Here is a 12352-nt window from a genome sequence, read left to right as displayed (position 1 = left end):
TATCTATCTATCTATCTATCTATCTATCTATCTATCTATCTATCATTGCAACTGACATCAGTAAGGAGTAAGTAAAGGGTTAAAAAAATTATAATAATAGTTCCCTAATCTGCTTAATGTTTGTATAAATGTACTGTCTAACCAGAAAGTGAATAAAAATAATAAAAAAAATGTTAATTCTAGATCAGAAACTTGAATTTACATTCTAAATTGCATGCCTTATGAGGTGTTTAAGTGGCTCACTAGAAGTATGCTCTAAATCAGAGATGAGTAAAGGGACTCTACAAATTTGGAATTTGTCCTAAATTCCCCCCAAAATGGAGATTCTAATGAAATTGTTTTGAGTGAATCAAAAGGAGAACAGTACTGAAGGTCAACATACAACAGCCACTGTATAGGTATTTGGAGCTGATCAGGTGGGTGCAGGAGCTGCGGCCGATCAGTGGCTGTTCCTTACAACCATGCCCCTGCTGTATGTGAATACACTGATGCCGGTGCTTTAACCCTTTGTATACCATGATCACTACTGACCATGGCATGTACAGGGTTTATCCTCATCGGGTTTCTGCGCTGCGGAGATGGGGACCCAATGGCTGATGAGGCAGCCCGATGCCTTCCACAGGTATTGGGGCTTTCCTCCTATGGAAGCCTGTGAGACCCAGTCCCCTGGGTCTTACAGGCAAACATGTTGTCAGTGTATTACACTGGTAATACAGTGATAGCCAATGCATTGCAATACACCCCCCCCCCCCAAAAGTTAATGTCCCACAACTGAACAAAAAAGAAAATAAATTAAAAAAGTTTTTAAAAAAGTGCTTTTCATAATAAAAAAAATTAAGCTTCAAGTAAAAAAACAGACATATTAGGTATCGCCAAGTCCACAGTGACCGGCTCTGTGAAAATATCACATGATCCATCCTGTCAGATGTCATCCTGTAAAAAAAGAAAAAGTGCAGTAACAAGTGATCAAAAAGTACAATGTAATCCACAATTAGAGATAAGCACATTTTTCAAAAATTCAATTCGCCGTTTCACCAATTTTTTTTTAAATTTGGTTTGATACAAATACATTTGTGGCGAATTACGTTAAAAAACTGCTATTTCCTGGCTGCAGAGAGCCTTTATAGTGGTGTAGAAGACTGTGCCTAGTAGTAACATGCATTGGGAGTCTGCTTTGGTAATGAAATATTACTCTGAGTCCATATGACATGCAGATGACAAGCGTCACACTTAGAATCACTGCACACTTCACTTATATGGGCAGTCACGGGACCAAAGCTGACCAAATAACTCAAGTATGAACTCAGCCTTACAGGTCAATGTTAGCGCCAAGAAGAAACGCACTCCTTTTACACCGTCGCCAGCTGATTCCACATAGATGTTATCAGAACCTGTTCTATAAACGCTTATACAAGTAGAGCCCCCCCCCCCCCCCCCGACAGAGTGGAGAGGGTGTCAGCAGTAAGTTTGTGTTGACGTCACAGATTATTTTGCCCTTCCTCTGATCCGTCAGAACAATAACCCCAAAAAAACGGATCCTGTCTGTGGAGCATCCGCTTTCACTCGGTCAGCATTTGGTCAGTAATCCATCAGTATTGCTAATGCCAAAAAATATAGGAGTGGATCCAAAACAGAGATGACACTTGAATGGAGTAGTTGCATGTCTTCTGTGTTTTGTACCCACTCCTGCTTTTGGCTACCAAATCACAAGCCAAATTTTTTATTTTATTTTTTTAAGTGCTTCATCAACAAGAATTGATTGACGACCAGTTTCAGGGTGACTACGATGGTAATGCATATCTACGATGGTAATGCATATGGATCAAGAAATGTATGGGGTTATGGCTGATAACTGGAGGACAGTCCAGCAAACAAGCCGACCCCAGCTCATTCCGTGATGAGCTGGGTTGCTGATAAGTGGATTCTAAAGTGTCTGAAGAAATGTGAATAAAGACATTGGAATACATTTTCCACTTCCTCCAACGTGACCTCGTCCTTTGATTTATGAATAAATAAGTCCTCTACGTGGATGGCATAAGCAATGTCCATGCGAGGTTTGATGGGCACAAAGAAAACAAGTTCTGTGGCCGACACTGATCCTGACACGTCATACCCAGTCCACATTCGTAAGGTCCTGAGAACTGATCACCAGCTTTCCCAAACAACAGTTAAAGTTTCTTTGAAACCATGTCGCCCTACTACAGCCACGAGCACCTCGGAGCCATTATACAGGAAGAGCGGGAGGCAAGTAAATGTCTTTGGTAACACAAGCAATAGATCGTCCTCTGTGTACGTCCTGCAGAACCAACTTGTCCACACACTCCGGTCCTCTGTGCTTGCCTTGGTGAGTGGAGGCTTGGATGAAATCTGTATGAGCACAGCCAGTGGATCTCTATCCTTTCCTTTGAGTCCAGGCAAACAGGAAAATTTGGCTTTTAGGTTCAGCTCTGAGCCCACTTCAATGGCAAGACCCTTCTCTATGTGGGCAGACAGGTGCTTGGAATACTTATTCAGTCTGGTGTATGGGAAATTATACAACAGTGTCACGCTGTACGGCAACCGTGTCATGGTCAAACAACAATACGACTGTGACAATATAAAGTCATCAGGAGAGGGTACAAAACTCCTGACAAAACGTGCCTGTGCTCATTGTCTGCAACTGACACATGCTGGAGGTGCTTGAAGGAGAGAGGAACCTACTTCCATGTCTGGTAGGAGTGCCCGACACTTTTCAAATGGTGGACACAAATCTTTCAAGTATGTAACCAAATATGTGGAGCTACACTCTAAATATCCCCAGAAATAGCTCTTTTGAGCCTCTACCCCACCACCAAGAAAAGATTTAACCTTGGCCTACTGTATTTAAGCATCTGGTAAATGCTGCTCGGCTGTTAATCCCGAAATATTGGCTTTCCACTGATGTCCCATCGCCTGAACAATGGGAACTTAAAGTAGACCAGATCTTTAGATTCGAAGAAATTTCCTCATGGGAGTTGCGAGCGACTCATAGGTTTACCAAAATATGGCAGGCATGGAACACTCATAGGAAGCTATAGTACATAACATAGAGTGCCATAACCAAGACACTGGGGTCATTTATCAAACTGGCGCAAAATTGGAACTGGTTTAGCTGCCCATAGCAACCAATCAGAATCCACCTTTCATTTTTGACTGCTCCTTTGGAAAATGAAAGGCAAAATCTGATTGGTTGCTGTGGGCAACTAAGCCAGTTCTACTTTACACTAGTTTGATAAATGACCACATTAGTGTGACTTTCTCAAGCATCATGTTGCTTCTGTGTCTCATCTATGATTCACCATAATACTGTCCTTTGCGGATTCTGCAACCGACCCACGCCAGAACCGACCAAACTATTACCAGAGATAGCTTAGCGTAAAGACCTTCCTAATATGACCATTCCGACATTTTTATGACTGTGTTCTCATGTTCTATTTTACTTATTCCTTTAAGGAGGAATGTTAAGATCCTCCACTGAATGTAAACTAACTTTAGCCAATAAAGTTTTTGAAAACAAAATATATACAAATGGAGGTAGCGAGATTGAGGCAAAAAACAAAGCTGAGGTCAAAACAAGCAAGGTCTCAATATATAAAGAAAGCTGGTGAGGGTAACTAGACCAATCACAGGCAACCTGTAACCAGCAGGCTGCCTGTTTAAATAGCAGGAACAAGTGAGTCACGTGACATGGCCAGTGTCACGTGACCCAAGTCCAGCCCAAACCATCTGAGTGCCGATTACTCACGATCAGCGCTCAGTTCACACATCAGCTAGGAGGACACCGGCCGAGTGGAGGAGGCGTGAGCGGCCGGGTCCTCCTCGCCCCCTGGTCTCAATGGAGACGAGGACGCCAGCCATGTCCTTGCTCCTGCACAGAGGCGGGATCCGGCGGCACAGGAAGGAGGAAGTGCCTTGCCGGCTCCCCATTACAAACAGTTTTCTGGAATCACAGAGCTGTATGGTGGCAATTTTTAGCCACAGTCAGTGCTGCAAGGTCTAATAGAATTGTTCCTATTACCCAGGCTGTCACCTCCCTGACTGAACACTGTTCAACAAAAATGCTGCGGAATAATTCCTCCCTATCCTTTCCCTACACCTTGAATAATCTTTGCCTGCACTTGCAAATCATTTTTTTTTAGCACAATGCAGTTTTTTCTATCACTGTCCCTAGCGCCTGCACTGGTACACTGGTAAATGGCAGAATCTAAGATGGCTGCGCTATTTAAAGGGCTGTGACATTACTGGGCTGGCTGGCTGCTGATTGGCTGCCTGCATGGTATTATGGGTGATTCCTTTCTCCATGTCCTCACATGTGCAGCTGCTTTTTTAGGAAAAAATTTGATCTGCTAAAGCGAAGCGCGAGGAAATTTGCATTTGGTGCAAATCGAATTTTTCCTGAAATCCAGAACGACATCCACTTCGTCAGCCTTAATTCGCTCATCTCTATCCACAATGGTACCACTGAAAATGTCACCTCATCCCACAAAAAATAAGCCCCCACACAAAAACAAAATAGAAAATTTGCTTCTAAAAATCAGAGCCTTCTAACATCATAAAAATGAAATGACATTCACAAAATGATGCAAACATAAAGTAGATGGATGGTGAATGTTAAGCAGAGAAATTCAAATTTAGAAAATAGTGCATTTCGGTAAATGTAGAATTTTTTTATGAATGAAGGTAAAACATATTGACTTAAATTTAACTTTAACATAAAGTACATCGTGTTACGAGAAAACAAACTCAGAATCGATTGGATAAGTAAAAGCGTTCCAAAGTTACTGCCACATGAAGCGACACCAGATTTTCAAAAATAGACTCTGTCAGGAAGATGAAAAATGACTGTGTAATGAAGGGAATAAGATCTAGATTTAAAAATATTTAGTAATTTCATTCACCTTCTAGTTACAAAGTTCATTTATATCAACATTACACATATAGGAGTAGATTTGAATTTTTTCTGCCATTTACTTCCTCCCTGTTGAGGTCAGTTAGATAGATAGATATGGAATAATTACCAAAATCAGGATTTCAAAATTCGATTTGGCTGCTTCGCTGAATTTTACAAAATAATTTGCTTTGTGACTAATTACTATGTCACAAAGTGCATTTTTTTTTCTAGGTAGCGGGTGCAATGACAGGGAACTGCGATATCGCCGCCCCCATCATTATACCCCTCAGATGCCGCGATCATACATGATCGCGCATCTTAGTTTAAAAACAGTGTAAAATTAACAATAAAAAAAACTATTACATCAAAATGACCGCCTCCATTTGCTCGCGACGCCAGCTGCCGCCATCTTGCTTGAAGATCTCGACCGAAATCCCGTGCGACACGAGATTATGTCATCACGCCGGCTGGCGTGGTGAAGTATGACGTCATCACGCCGGCTGGCGTGATGATGTAATCTCGAGCCGAATGGGATTTCGGCCGAGATCTTCAAGCAAGATGGAGGCTGGTGGCCCGTCGCAAGCGAATGGAGGTGGTCAGTTAGAATTTATTTTGTTTTTTTATACTATTTCAGGATCAATCGATTCGCTGACACGAAGCACGAGGAAATTCGGCTTCTAGGCGAATCAAATTTATCCTGAAATTCTGATCGATTTCCACTTTGTGGGATTTGATTCGCTCATCTCTATAAACTACATTAAAAGATGTTGAAGACTATGACCAAGATCATTGTTTCCTTTGAAATCGTGTTTGTAAAATACTTGAACTGTTCTCTGTGGAGATAAGCTAGTCTGTACAAACCAACTTTGAATTTGCTGAATGATTAATCACAACAATAAAATTGTGCGTTTGTTTTCCTAAATTGATTTTTCACTCAGACCTGGCATTGAAAACTGATATATGTAGATTAATTTATTCCACAGAGAACTTTTGCAGTGTTCCTGGGAGATATTAAAGGGATATTGTTTTTATTTTGATGCAAGTAACCAGAGCTCAAAGTACATACCAAAAGAATATCAAAAGCCATTACAATAGTCTAAGGAAATATTTTAACTTTGGTTTCACTGTAAAATAAAACAGAGAGGTGAGAATGCCACTTGTTACACTCTTCCATACTTACAATATGGGGACAGGAGGGAAAAATGTAAAGATAACCTGCTGGAAAGCCCTTTAAAGGATTCAATTTTCTCAGAATACAAAATGGATGCAATCTTGAACCTTCCAGTAAAAAAGTATACGTTACATGTGAGCCTATAGTGATGGATGGCCAATGGATGGTAATCATTGGATGTAGTGTTGAGAGAATCGAAGGACTTCGATCCAAATTTCAGGGAAAATTCTATTCACCGCAAAGCAATGTCGGTAAAAAAAATTCATACATACCTCATGCATTTGATCACGACAAGTCATCTGGCGCCATGTTGATTGAATATCTCTTCCAAAATCCCATGCACAATGACGTAGGATGTCATCACGCCGGCTGACGTCATCACGGGCTGCCCAAAATTTTGCGCTACATCTTTAATCAAGATGGCAGCGGCTGGTTTGTCGCAGTCAAATGGATGAGGTAAGTATGATTTAATTAATTCATTTTTTTTTATTTTATACTGTGTTATTACTGTCAGATAAGGGATACAATGACAGGGAGCAGAACAATCACCGCTCTTTGTCATTGCACCCGCTACTTACAAAGAAATGCATTTTGTGACAAAGTAATTTATCACAAAGTGAATTTTTGATTTTAATTCAGCGAAGCAGCCAAATTTTATAATACTTAGGTCATCACTAATTGGATTATACATTCTTGTTTTCATCTTGTGCAACACATCTTGGGATAGAGTATGTCAAGTCAAAGGGTTTGTTGTACATATTGATGACCTCCTCTGCCGATTGGCCATTTTAAGAGGAGGTGGCTCTCCTATGAACACTGCTTCCTCTTCATGGTTACATTGCGCATCATCTCTGAAGTCTTGGCGGTCCAGTGTAATTACAAATGTCTGATCCTTTCATTTGAATGGAATAAGCACTTGTAATAACTCTGAGCTGCTGTAAGCGAGACAACGCACAGTGTAATCTGGAAGAGGAAACAACGCTCGAAGGAGCACTGTCTAATTTGGAAACAGTTGATCAGAGTCTGTGCCAGGAGTGGTTCCCCCACCAATGGGATATTGACTGGCTGCACAACCCCTTTAAGGGAGGACACATCTGTATTTGTTCATTACTTTGATGGTAGCGGTGAATGGAGAGGTGGCTATGCTTCCATTCACTGCTATAGGACTTCTGAAAATAGCTGAACACTCTCTCTCGTCTATTTTCACATCGCTCATAGTGATAAATGGAGAGCAGGTGGTGAATGCGCGATGTGCTCTTCTTCACTTCAGGAGTCCCTTTCACTAGATAAGTGCCACCTCTAGGACTTACTCCTATCTCACATGGAGGGCATATTCTAGCTATATGCAATCAATGACCAAGATGGGCCAACCCCTTTAAGGCAGTTGTCTAGAATTTTTCAAATTGATGGCTTATCCCCAGGTTAGGCCATGAATATCAGATCAGCATGTGTCTGCAACTCTGCACCCACCAGCTATTTGGGAGTTTGGGCAGTGGAACTATTCAACTCCATCCATTGTTTTGTAGACACATCTGGTTACTGCAGCTATTCTGAAGTTAGGCCATCATTATCAAAATACTGGACAACCACCCCTAATTCGAGCTGTACACTAAATCTGTATGCAATGATCTCCCAGTGACAGCTGAAGGTAGCCATCATGATGTCAAGGCAAGAAGGAGGATTTGTTGAGTACCCCAACCCGCAGAGATTTTTTTAAACCCAGACAGAAAGACAGAAAGAAAAATAATAAGCAGTACTAATTTAAACAGTATCTCAAATGTAATATGAGAAAAGCATTTAATACATAAATTACATAAATAAAAATATAATTTTTGAGACCAAAGTCCCACAAAGCCATACTAATTAAACAGAAAAACATGTTAATTAAAAAGATATGGAAGTGAAAACATAAGCATCTGTACCAGTGGACAGTGCTAATGAAAATATGTAGACACTGTTTAATGTAATATCTATTGAAGCCCTGCGATTATAGACTATATTTATGAAATGGTAACTTAATTAACTGCCTGCCAAGATGAGGATATTTTGGATCTTCAGTCATCAGTGGCAAATTATTTTCAGGTTCCATAGCATGCCTGCAAACCATGACAGCTTAGGCCAATCTTGACCCTGCTGCTGCAGAGGTGAAGCAAATTAAGACACCCTATGCTGTAAAATGCTGAAAACAGGTGGAGTGCTAAGTGGAGAGATAAAGGGAATGGGGCTCACTCCTTCACCCCATCAGCCCACACTATACAATTAAGGGGTACTGAGGGCTTGTCATGGCAGCTTGGGGCCTAAAAATTTCAGGGCCTAATAGGCATTATGTCAAATATACTATACAGCATTTGATACACTACATACATACATGGGTGATCATAGGATCACAGGTTCAAGTCAATACTGGGAGTGAGAAAAAAGAAGTCTAGGGAACTGGTGGCCATAACTCCTTGCTCATAGTTTGCTCTTCCATAAACAGTTCATGAACCTATGCCAGTGAGTCTCGTGAGGTGCGGCATGTTGCTCCATCTTGTTGGAAAAAGCAGGACAATTTTTTCTTCTGGCATTAGTTGGTTGTGAAACTGTTAAAAAATGTCCAGGTAAATTGCGGTATTCACAGTTGATTTGAAGAAAATTATTCTGATTGGTTGTTATGGACAACTAAGCCAGATTTAGTATGAGGCGGATTAACTTTTTTGTGGGCCACCCTGTATATATATAGCGACTTACCTGCTGGGTTTTTAATTAGCACCAAGATCTTACGAATTACTACTAAAGATATGTTGGTTTTAAATCTGACTTACAATTAGAGTAAACAAGAAATGGGTAATATTAGCAGAATAGGTGAAAAGTTTGAATTAGAAGCAAATACTTTTATTTATTTTATCAGTTTATCATTCAGTTACCAATAACATATGTAAAAATTATTTTACATGCCATTGGGTATCCAATTATCGTTGTTCCGCAAATTTCAAAACGCGCGCGGACGCCATCCGTGTTTTGCAGAACCGCAATTTTGCGGACCGCAAAACACACCACGATTGTGTGCATGTAGCCTAACCCACATTTTATTCAGGATTTTCTTAGTATTGTAAGGTTTATATACTTTGTGTTGTTGTCACAGGTGTTTCATGAAATTGTGACCTGATGGGGTGACTTGAGGACTAGAGTTAAAAAACGGTGTAGGGTATAGGCAGGCTGCTTCAAGTTTTTGAATTCTTAATGCTAGTTAGTCTTATAAATCTTCTCTAAGTGTTATCTAAAGATTGTAGTAAATTGGATACGTAGCGACAATTATACACAAACTAGTGTATAAAAAGTGTTTTTTCAAATATCTAATTCCCAGCATACTTAGGATTTCCATTAAAGTAAATTACTCAAGACATTGAAACCCCAACAAGGAGTAGGCACGGGGCTCATATTTTCAATCATTTATCCTCATTTATGCTCCAAATCCCATATCTTCCATTAGAAATATTTGTCTGAGACCAGAAGTGACCATGAGTCTTTGCCAAATTGCTAAACACATTCAGAATCAAACAGCTTTGCAGTCTTTTGCAAATAGAATGTCTTTTTGATTCAATCAGACATTTGCTTTTTTGTTTCCAAGATTGTATCCAAGCTATTATGTATCTCACTCAAAGTATAAATCAGGAACCTAAGAATGAAAAATGGTATTTTGTGCTGTGATCTGGCAGGAGTTTCTCGTTGGTTAGAATTTAACCTTGAAAACTGCTGGGAAAAAAGCTTGATACAAAGCATAAAAATAAGTAATGCATGAAAACTTTATGGGCTTGACTTCAGATGAAACCTAAATCTTATTATGAAGATGTGGCCTTTATTACTGACACCTCTTTATCTGGGACCAAATAAACAGTATGGCTAATGGAGATGTTGCTGCAGGTACCTGCAAAAATAATGTTCTCTCACAACGTGCTCCTTTAAATGTCACACTGAACACGTAGACCAGACGTTGTTTCATCTAGTAGTACTTCTTCAACAAACTTTTATGTGAGGGGGTATGGGGACACTATCCATTGAACATACTCTCAGTAATAAAACTAGAAGGAATCGATTCCTGCTAAGATCTCACAAAAGTTAAAGCTTTGCTCTACATTGTTTTCCAAGATGTCTCCATTGGAATTGGCCATGGACAAGTAATTGTAAGGTTCACAGTACTATATTCAACCGAGGTGATCAACGTTGTAAGGTAGGTTCTAGAGATGCTGCCCAAATACAAAAAAATAGGTTGAGTATAAAGCAGAAAAGATAGAAACAGAGTAAAAGTATATAAGGTATGCAATCTAAGTTGTGCAAAATTACATTTCAGTAGAAACTACATTTTTGGGTTATGCTCTTGGTAATACTAATAGGGTTGGACTGTTGTTGATTAAAAAAGATGTCCCATGAAAAATATTCTGCAGCTTTCAAACCAGCACCTGGATCAGAATAGTTTTTTAGTTGCATGTAATTAAAAATTTGAGGTTGGCATTGCAAACATTGTTATAAGGCTGCCATTATGGCACTGCTATAATTTTTATCCGCACTGGCATGGGAGTTTAACCAAGACTGATTGAGAACTCATAAGCTTAACATTCAAAATTGGTTCTTACTAGTGTTACGCGAATCGAAGTTCAAGATGTAGATTTCGAACCGAATTTCAGGAAAAATTTGATTTGCAGCAAAGCCGAATTTCTTCATGGTTACGGGTAATAAATACATTTTCCCTAAAATGGCGGTAAAAAAATTATACTCACCTCATCCATTTGCGTGCAAAGAGTCTGCCATAGCCATCTTGATTTATGATCCCATGCAAACACTTGTGTGTGGTGATGACGTCACCAGACCCGCCAGTGTGATGATGTCATCATGCATCTTGCAAGATTTTGTGCTAGAGGGCTGCAAAAGGAAGCAAAATAAGGTAAAAGCAGGACAATTGCACTGCAAACAAATGTGGATAGGGAAATGAATTAAAATAACATAGAATAAGAAAGAAAAGTAAAAAAATAATTATCTTGAAGTAGGAGGCGGAGGTCAAAGTTGAGTAGGAGGTTGAGGAGGTGGTGAACATGGCGGTGTAGGTGGAAACGGTGGTGGAGGAGGAGGAGGTAGCCAACACTATTTTTGTAGTTTTTTTCTTTTTCTTTATTTTTCTTTTTTTTATAAATTTGGGATAACCCCAAAACATTGGGAAATATAAAAAAGAAAACAAAGAGAATGTGCGCTGGGGTACAACAATGGCTGAGTACAGCCGGTATACTTGTCTATTCTGCACAAGGTACAGACCAGTCTTGTGTTAATCATCCCTGGTTCATTTTAATAAATGGGATCTTGTCCACATTGGCTGTGGACAGGCGGCTGCGCTTGTCTGTGATCACTCCCCTTGCCGTGCTAAACACATGTTGGGACAATACACTGGCCGCAGGGCAGGCCAGCACCTCCAAGGCGTAAAGGGCAAGCTCCGGCTATGTGCCCAATTTGGAGACCCAGAAGTTGAATGGGGCAGACCCATTAGTCAGTATGTGTAGGTGTGTGCACACATACTGTTCAACAATGTTGCTGAAATGCTGCCTCCTGCTAAGACGTTCCATACATATCAGCTGGTGGTGCTGGTTGTTGTGGCGTGCTGACAAAGCTTTTCCACATTTCGGCCATGCTAAACCTCCATTCTGAGGTGCTGGCGGTGCCCCAGCTGCGCTGGCGACTTCTTCCTCCTCCCCTACCTTTGTCTTGTGCTTCAACTGAGCCCCCGGTGTCAGGTGGGAATGCCTTCAGCAGCGAGTCTACCAGCGTATGCTTGTACTTGCGCATCTTCCGATCACGCTTCAGTGATGGAATTAAGGATGACATGCTGTCCTTGTAGCGGCGATCCAGCAGGGTGGACACCCAGTAATCAGCACTGGTTAGAATGTGGGCAAGTTGGCGGTCGTTGCGCAGGCACTGCAGCATGTAGTCGCTCATGTGTGCCAGGCTGCCCAGAGGCAATGACATGCTGTGAGAGGTGTATCATCTGTGTCCTCTGTATCCCCCCAGCCCCGCTCCAGTGATGCCCATGAGCTGCTTTGGGTGCCACCCTGCTGTGAACACAGTACCTCATCATCATCCTCCTCCTCATCATCCTCAGAACTGTGCCGTGGCTGGACAATTGTGTATCTGGCCTATGTTGGTTCAGGAACCCACCCTCCGAGCCACTTGAATGACTGGCCTGATAACCGTAGAAATGATCTCTCTTCCTCCTCCTCTTCCTCCTGTGCCACATCCAATTCCATCAT

This window comes from Bufo gargarizans, chromosome 10 (assembly GCF_014858855.1).
Source record: "Bufo gargarizans isolate SCDJY-AF-19 chromosome 10, ASM1485885v1, whole genome shotgun sequence".
Classification (NCBI taxonomy): domain Eukaryota; kingdom Metazoa; phylum Chordata; class Amphibia; order Anura; family Bufonidae; genus Bufo; species Bufo gargarizans.
Note: the sequence above shows the minus strand (reverse complement) of the source record.